This window comes from Diabrotica virgifera, chromosome 3 (assembly GCF_917563875.1).
Source record: "Diabrotica virgifera virgifera chromosome 3, PGI_DIABVI_V3a".
Taxonomy (NCBI): domain Eukaryota; kingdom Metazoa; phylum Arthropoda; class Insecta; order Coleoptera; family Chrysomelidae; genus Diabrotica; species Diabrotica virgifera.
In genome coordinates, this window is record NC_065445.1 from 225,817,960 (window position 1) to 225,827,029 (window position 9,070).

Here is a 9,070-nt window from a genome sequence, read left to right on the forward strand (position 1 = left end):
CTATTATTAACCAAGAGACATAAAATAAACAAACTCATGTGGTAGTATACCTGGAATATTTGGACTAATTACACAAGAGTGGTTAGGACATGCTGCAGACATTCCCTGACCAGAAATATTATGATAGATAAACATCTGTCTACTCTTCAATGAAAGACATAGATTGCGAAATCGGATAGCAATGGCGCCTTGCTGAACTTCGAACCCACGTATTCACCTACTTTGAGCATCAACAGACTAGTGTCTAAGAAGAAATATGAAAGATTCAAGAATTCATAATATATACCTCTAAATTCCAACAAATTCCAGAATTATACTGTGGAGAAAGAAAGGATCTGAATTATTGTAATATCAGTGACAAATGTCAATAGAGTAACCCAATAACAAATTCACGACCACATCTTTCCAATATGGCAAGTCCAATAACATGATATAAAAGGATATATATAAAAAATAATAATAAGTAGATAAACAACTAACCAAAATATGACAACCTAAGATATGGCAGTGTAACATAGTTCCATCTGTATTAGCAAGAGTACCTGTATGGGCCTACATATCCAAATGTCTAATAATCAACAACCTTTTTTTTTGGTAAGAGGTTCAGTAAGCAAAACTAAAAGTACAAGTGAAGTTTATCAAACTTAGTAATACTACTGGCTGGATTAATACTTGAGAGTATTGATCCCTAATGATTAAAAATGAACTTCATAATACAAAAAAAATGATAACTCATATAAGTAGTATTACGTAATAATTCGGTACCTAGTACTTAAGAAGTGAGAAGTCATTAAACCATGCTGAAGGATGAAACTTGAACTATGGACGTGCACTATCGAGTGATTAAAAAATTAAAACTAATTCTAATCCATAATAAAAACGAACTAAGGGCAACCACAGGAAGGGATTAGCTCAACAACCCTGTTAAGCTAATCTTCTTCCGATGAAGTTGAATCAGCATCGTCCATGGTATTGTCAGGCAATAAATCCTTTACATGAAATTGACCAATTCGCTTATTAGTCGAATTGTCCTTTAATTCATAAATCAAAGGAGATACTACCCTTAATACAGTACATGGAACATATTTCTGGCAAAACTTTGCAGAAATGGCATCACCCTTACTGGATTTGACAAAATTGCGCTTTAAGACTCGATCACCAACAAAGAATCGCAGATCTCGTTTCCTCAAGGCTGGTTCCTTAGGTAAGAAGTTTTTAACTTCTTCCTAATGTCTTAGAAAATATGAGGTAACGTCTGGAGATCATCTAAGCGATGAAGTTTCTCAGATATTTGAGGAAGGTTTTCGGAATTGTCTGAAATTAATCCAAAATAATCACCTGATAACGCAACATTCCTACCAAAATTCAGATATGCTGGAGAGCACTGGGTAACTTCATGGACAGAAGTCCTTATGGCTTGAGCTATGGAATGAATATATTGATCCCAAGCTCTGTGATCTGGGTATGTATAGGACCTTAGAGCTGTGACAATACTGCGATTTACTCTCTCAGTATGGTTTGCTTGTGGATGGTAGGCAGCATTATAAAAGGTCTTCTGAACCTTATATTTAGCTAAAAGATCTTTAAAGGCCTTTGATACAAACTGAGGACCATTGTCACATGACACAATTTGGGGAACACCGTACACCAAAAAGACTTGTTCCTCCATATATTTCAAAATTGCTGGAGTTGTGGCCTGACGAAGAGGACAAACTAAAGGAAATTTAGTGAAATAATCCACAACTACCAGGCAATAGGTATTACCCTTGTAGCTCCGAGGATACGGTCCAATGAGATCCATTGAGATCATCTGCCAAGGAAAATTGATGTTTCTGAAGGAACCCATAAGTCCAGCTTGTGGTAGGTTACTTGGTTTGCAAGTAGCACAAACCATGCATTTAGAAATGTACCTTTTAATAGACTTCCGCATGCCAGGCCAATAATATAATTCAGCAATGCGGTGATATGTCTTATAAAACCCAAAATGACCAGCTGTAACTTCATCATGAAACATATGCAGAATATTTTCCCTATTTGGCGTAGGCACAACTATTTTCCACTCCGACATGTTGGATAAGGACTCTATCGGACTAAAGGTGTGTTTGTACAGAACATTATTCTCTACCTTAAAATCAGGATATTTTTGTGGGTCTTGAGTAACCCTATCAATCATATTCTGATACCACACATCAGGGGTTAAAGAAGACAGATCTAGGACATTAATATCGTGGACACGTGAAAGAGCATCTGCAACCACGACCCCGTTTGCCTTTCTATGGACAATCTTATATGAATAGGCAGCCAGTTTACATATCCATCGAGAAAGTCTCTGAGAAGGGTTTTTCATACTATGAAGCCATACCAAGGAACTATGGTCCGTAATTATAGTGAAATTACGACCTTCCAAATAATAACGAAACGCTTCTAACCCATGGATGATAGCTAAGAGTTCTTTCTCTGTGGTTGAATAGTTTTTCTGGGCCTTATTCAACTTCTTACTAGTGTAAGCTATTGGGTGTTCAGAGCCATCCTTCAACTGAAATAATACGCCACCAGAAGCAGTATTAGAGCAATCTGTCATTAGATAAAAATGCTCATCAAAATTAGGTGACATCATGACCGGAGCGCTCGTTAAAGCATCTTTAACGCGCCGAAAAGCTTCATCGGCCTCAGGAGTCCAAGTAATGGTCTGTCCCTTTTTCCTGTTCTTCAAAAGATCAGTAAGAGGAGACAACAAGGTAGAGTATGACGGTACAAACCGACGATAATAGCCACACATTCCCAATATCCTACGGACTTGGGTGGTGGTCTTAGGTATGGGAAAATTTTTAATAGCTACTATTTTCTCAGGATCAGTCCTTAGCCCCTGGTTATCAACAACATAACCCAAGAACTTAAGACTAGGACGACAAAACTGACATTTATCCAAATTGATCGTCAGATTAGCTTCCTTAAGACGTAAAAATAACTTATCTAAAATTTCCATATGAAGGGAAAAATCGGGAGTGACAACCAAAATATCGTCCAAATAATAGAAAACATAGGGCTCTAACTGTGGACCAATGACTAAATCCATCAGACGACACATTGTCTGAGGAGCAGAAACAAGACCGAAAGGCATGGTGACAAACTGGAATAATCCTTTACCACTGACAGCAAAAGCAGTATACTTCTTGCTCTCTTCACTCAGTGGGATCTGTAAGAAGGCCTTAGACAAATCAATAGAAGAGATGTATTTGGCATTCTGAAGTTTGCTCAAAATCACATCTATTCTGGGGATAGGATAAGCATCCCTGTTCGTTGTGATACTGTTTAGTTTTCGACCGTCAAAGCAGATCCTGAAGGATCCATCCTTCTTCTTCGTTAACCAGAGTGGGGAACAATAGGACGACGTTGAATGTTCTATGATATTTAAAGCAAGCATCGAATCTACTTCTTTTTCTAAATCTGCCTGCCAGGCTTGAGGTATGGGATACTGATACAACCTAAAAGGAGTGGGATTTCCCACTTCGATAGTGTGAGATATTAACGACGTACGACCTAGTTTGTCTTTTGAAGAAAGAGTAGTGAATTTAGAGATCATACTCTCTAATTGCCTTTGTTCGGAGCTTGATAAACTAGCAAAATCATGAATAGCACTAAGGGTAGATAAATTAAATTCAGATATGGAAAAAGAAAAATCAGAACAACTTAAGGTGCTATTGAAAGCATTGAAAAAGTCCATACCTAGAATTATAGAATTCTGCACGGAAGGAATAACATAGAATGTAATTTCTCTACATAAATCGGCCACTGTGATTTCAATTTGGAGTTTGCCTGTAATGGACTGAACTGTACCATCTGCAGTAGATACTTGCAAAGATGAAATGGGCATAATGGGAATACTAGAATTTTTCAATAAATTTAATGAATGTGCCCCTATCAAGGAAATATTAGAGCCACTATCTAACAAAGCTAAACACGATTGTCCTAGAATTTGAATAGGGAGATATGGCCTATTATCATTTTGTTTCCTAACTAATAAAGAATTAATATCTAGATATAAAGTATTTGGTTGTCTAGAACCGTTATAGGGAACTAACCTAGACGTATCATCATCATTAACAAAACTAGAATCTAATATAGATAATGGAACTACATCACTATCACAATTATTATTGTTACGTTGAACACTACCAATCAAAGAAGAATTTGTAAATGAACATCTGTGATCATTTGAATCAAGCGAATCTAACGTATCATCTATAGAAATTAATTTCTGGTTTAATTTTGTTTTGTGGTGTGTGCTGTTTTCTTGAACGACACCCCTTTCCCTTTTCGTGAAGATGGGTTTGGGTTGCTGGATGTGCTTGGTCCAGCAGTTTCGTTTGACGATGGGGTTGGATTCCCTGATTGGGTGTTGGACGGAGAAACGTTCAGGGGACGGACCTCCGACGTCTCGTTTCCCGAACACTTAGAACAATTCCTTTTAAGGGTGTTCTCTCGGCCACAACCATGGCAGAAAATACGACTTTGAGGAATTGCACAATTGTAAAACGGATGACCTGGCTGATCACAATTCCAACAGACAAGAGAACTAACAACCGAAACATTATGATCATGGCCCTTATTTGGCCAAGAACGTTGCCTAAAGGAAGTTGGCTGAGAAGAAGAGTTAGAATAGGATCGAGATGTGGATGGAGGTTGCGAAGACCAGGATAAAGTTTCCTCCAAACGTTTGCACTTTATAGTAAGGTCATCAATGTTCTGAATGTCCATAAGAGCTAATTGTTGATGATAAAAGGGTAATAGACATTTAAGGATGATTTTAATTTTAGCTAAATCTGACAAAGGAGTGTCTAAACGACTACACATACCTAATATAGTATTAATAAACATAGTAACAGATTCCCCAGGTTTCTGCTTATGATTCTTAATTTGATCTAGTAGGTCGTCCTGGAACGAGTACGGAAGAAAATCTGACTTCAACTTTTTAATCAGATCAGACCAACAAGAAAAATTACCCCTATTATTCCTAAACCAGGTAAAAGCTGTCCCGGTGAACAGTTCAGCAGATGCAGCAAACAAATCCTCTTCAGAAACACCTCTAGATACTCGAAGACATTCAACCCTTTCCAAAAATGACATCACATCAGTGTGCTGTTTTTCACCTGAAAATGAAATACCCCATTTGTGTACTTGCACAGGTTTGGAGTAAGTGAAACTAGATACATTGACTGGAGCATTAGGAGTAGAGGTAGCTATGGGGTTAACTCTAGAATCAAGTTCACCCTCTAGTGTTAATATTCTAAGAGAAACAGATTTCTTGAAAGGTTCCTGTTCTTCGGTAGGACAGTGTAACAAGTGTACACGGGCAGAAATATGGCCTAGACGAGATGTTAATCGCGCATACTCTGTATCCTTTACAGTTCCCCTAAATTTTTCGATTTTTTTAGACAAGCTGTCCAATGTTTCAGAGATTCCTTTCTGTTGTTCCTCAAAAGGGATGGATACAGCTGATATTTGGAGAAAACTCCTATTGCCAGCTTCTTGTTTCAAAGCACCTCTCAGAAGATTGCGTTTTTTATCGACAGTTGTCGACTCCTCTGGCATTATGTCCCTAATCTTTAATTCATAATCCAGTTCATCCACCAGAAGATGTTCAGCTTTAAAAGCACACATGATGAGAGCAAAATTATTGACAAGTAGTCCAAAGAACAGAAGTATGAAAGATACCTAAGTTTGCACGCAAAATATATATACCGAGAAAATATTCGCAACACACCAACAAAATCAAAATGGCCAGCAAAAAATATATATATATATATAATGAAGTATATAATCAAATAAATAAGATCAAATAAATATATAAGATCAAGTAAATGGATAAATAATCCAATAAATTATGTATACTCAAGTAAACCTACTACCTAAATACTGGAAGTAAATTTTTATTTATATGTAACTTACCACCACTTTGGAAAAAATATATATAATAATAATCAATGCTTAGTTGTACCTCCAACTATACCACTATTGGCTGAAGGAATAAAAATTACCTTATATGAATTATATTATTAATAGCAATATTAAATATAAGTTCCCAATAAAAAATTCAAATTTAACCCAGAATGTAAGTTGCACAAACCTATACTATAATGAGGTCCCAAAATATAAACAAAAATCAAAACAGCGTATAAGAATACCTGATATGTATCAGAAATTAAAAATAAAATAAATAAGTAACAAGATGTGTATAGAGATACCAAACGGAAATAACAAAGAAACTTGAGATAAAAAGAGAAGAATTGACCTAAATAAATACTGTCTCAGACCAAAAATAAGGCCACCACGTTGGGAAGCCGATGTAACCTGTTAGAAGAAGATTTTCTGTTGGAGTGAATGCACAGAGAGTGATAAACTCCAACAGAAGTAGGAAAAAGAAGATCTACTTAATGTAGCCAAAGGAACAAAAATGTGTGGCTTCTACGTTGGAAGAAGCTGAAGTAACTAAAATACTACTTCGCAGTAGTACTTGTATGGGAAGATGTAAAGACAAAGAGTATAGACTTGATATAGGACTGGAGATGGAAAATTATGAATAGATAGATGTAACTTGAATAGCTAGCTCAATATGCAAGAGAATGGCCACTTGACACTCAAGGAAGGATTCGGCCAATTTGCACGGCTATTTCTGGCTGGACAATAAATTAAAGGAAATGACAATGATAGCTAGAAAAGAAGATATTAAGACACTGTTCACAAAGTAGATAAGGTAAATATAATAATATAATGCAAATAGAATAAATTTTTGGGCGCCAGAAGAAGGATAACTGGGTTAACCCTCTTCCAGGTATTCTACGCTGCTATAGAGTATATTAAATTTGTAGTACAAGTAGGTTAAATGTTATTAAAGATTATTAAGTTATAAAATATATTATCAAGATAAAGGAGTAATAAGAAAAAAAAATCACAATAAATGTATATTTATTGAATGTAACTACCAGATTTTCACAATCTCCGAGTTAAGACAAGTAACTAGTATGTAACTCTAACATGACAAAAAAAAAATACTAGTGAAAGTCATTTACAGAATTACCTTACAAATATAATCTAAGAATAATCTTAATAAGGTTAGAAAATCTGAATAAGGGTACCTCTAATACAGAAAGTACAACTTACACTTGGTTAGCAGTAACTACCCTCACCCAATAACAATGGTACGAATATCATACGTACACTTAATTCAATACTACCTGATAATATGAACAAGATATTTAATATATGTATGTACAACTCAATGAGTTGAAGGGTACCAAGTCCCTAAGTGAACCAACGGAGTTCTGGATACCAAAGATCCTTTTACCGACTCGTGGTTCTTAATAATAATGGCAAGTAAAACTAGTACCTTCCTGAGGGGATGGGTACTAGGGATTTATTCGAATTTAATATAAAAATTAATAGTTAAAGTTAAATAATTTGAATAATAGAAATTTTTAATGATATTTGAAGTTAATTTGAAAAATTTAATTTAAAATATACTAAAATAATTAAAGGAGTTTAAATAGTTATATAAAAGGGAAACAAGCCAAAGAATAATAAAAAAAATATAAGAGTACCAACACTATTGTATGGGAAAGTATCTGAGCTCAGAGATTCTCACCATGGAGGTTACGCAGCTTTGGGGAACGCTATCAATTATTATACTGTTCTGTAATACTATAAAAATCTTGAAAAGGGAAAGGTTATGTGCAATAAATTTATAAAGTACCTATATGAATAAACTAAGTATCCTGAAAATCACAAAAAACAGTCTAAATTTTTACTTAGAGCAAACCGAATGTTCATCAACACAAACCCCTTTTCACAATCTTCCAATGTTCCTTGCGGTGCGTTCCTTGCTGTGTATTCCCCAAATTGACCGGGATGCAATGAGCACAAGGGGGTGCTAACTCCCTCTTGCAACTGCCCTGCTGGAGGTACAAGAAAACAGGTGGAAAAAAAACCAGTTGAAGGTACAGGCGAAAAAGATAGATATGGAGATCTTCCAGGCTGGTCTCCTAGTGACCGTCTCTCTAGAAGTGGTCTACCTTGGTGGTCTTAGGTTTTCTTTTTTTTTTTATGATTTCATAGTGGTGGCTAAAAAAAACACATATGGTATTACTACCAATCCACCAATGTGTCAAAAAGAAGCAAGAGAAACGAGGAGGTGTTTTTATTCCTATGGGAATAAGAAGAAATAGGTCATTAAGTCCAAAAACTTGAATGACTAGACAGCTCGACTCTTTATTAAGTTGTTATCAGATGACCTTGTTCAAATAACACATGTGATTTTCAATTTGGCTACAAGATATAATTACTGTGAAAAAATATTTCATTATAATATATACACAGGTATATAGATATATTATACAAGGATGAAATATAGTATGATTAGGCAATGGATACTTGTTTGATCAAGGTTCAAAAGATAGGAGATCTGTAGACTTGAAAGGAATATAAAAAAAATTGAGTTTAAATTAGCTCTATTTTCCAACAGAAAGCACAAATTAGCAAAGAATATTCAATTATCTCTCGATGATTTTGATCCATGAAAATAAACCATAGAAACCATGAACATAGACGACATGAAACTTAATTAGCAAGTTAGTCAAGAAAATTTCAATATGGCGGAAAATAAATTAATAAAATTTTTTATTTACCAGGCCGGAACTCATTTTAAATCTGCATTCAAATTCTTCAACTTCGTATTCACTAATAACTTTATATTCCCTAATGCTGGATGGATTCAATCTTTAATTATAATTTGGATCTTGAAATTGTGGGTAAAATATCAAGCTACCGACCTGCCACTCCGACACACTTCTAGAAAGCCAATGCCCTCTCGTCAGGGTTGCCAGATGAAGTTTCAGAATATCCCTAGACGGGAGGTTCAATTTCCCCTAGAAATCCCTAAATCGTATTAATTTAACCTAAAAAAAGAAGAAATTGACAGATGACAGCTGTCAATTTAATTTATAACCTATTAAACACTATGTTTAATCCACTTTAATCATTGATTAGGTAATGTTTTAATGTTTACTTAGAAATA

At 35.2% G+C, this 9,070-nt stretch overlaps 1 long non-coding RNA gene across 1 annotated transcript; it reads right to left on the bottom strand.

The window, feature by feature from the left end:
- Positions 1-6,949: 6,949 nt before the first annotated feature.
- Positions 6,950-8,861, bottom strand: LOC126881554 (uncharacterized). The gene is made up of 2 exons (XR_007696909.1): positions 8,682-8,861; positions 6,950-8,118 (listed from the first exon to the last, which is right to left on the bottom strand). It is a non-coding gene; the product is annotated as an uncharacterized LOC126881554 (long non-coding RNA).
- Between the last annotated feature and the right edge of the window lie 209 nt (positions 8,862-9,070).